The following is a 564-nucleotide window of genomic DNA, read 5'->3' as shown; positions in this document are numbered from 1 at the left end:
CTGCCGCTGGGCTCCGATTCCTCAACGTCAGGGACCGTAAACAAGTCCTCATCACTGCTCTCCTCTGTTCAATCGACAAGAAAAAGCAAATTGCTTAGCATGATTGATTACAAATATTTGTGCGTACCCACCAGATCCAAGACACACTTACGCGCGGGCGGCAGGGACATGATGATGTGGGTAGGTACTAGGTACGTCGAGGTAAAATAAAAAATAATTAAAAAAAAATAGGATCAAATATTAATTGATGCTATTTTGGGCACGCACGCAGTGTGAGCTCAGACTCAGAGGGATTGAAGGAGGAGGAGCAGGATGAGGCTTAAGCGAAGGAATTGGGCAGAGAAGCTGATGGAGGAGAGGAGAGAAACGTGGCACTGTTACCGTTGTTGTTATTATTATTATTATTATTATTACCTTTCAGCTCAGACTCAGAGGGATTGAAGGAGGAGGAGCAGGATGAGGCTTAAGCGAAGGAATTGGGCAGAGAAGCTGATGGAGGAGAGGAGAGAAACGTGGCACTGTTACCGTTGTTGTTATTATTATTATTATTATTATTACCTTTCA

Source organism: Asparagus officinalis, chromosome 2, assembly GCF_001876935.1.
Source record: "Asparagus officinalis chromosome 2, Aspof.V1, whole genome shotgun sequence".
Lineage (NCBI taxonomy): Eukaryota > Viridiplantae > Streptophyta > Magnoliopsida > Asparagales > Asparagaceae > Asparagus > Asparagus officinalis.
This window is presented reverse-complemented; position numbering follows the sequence as displayed.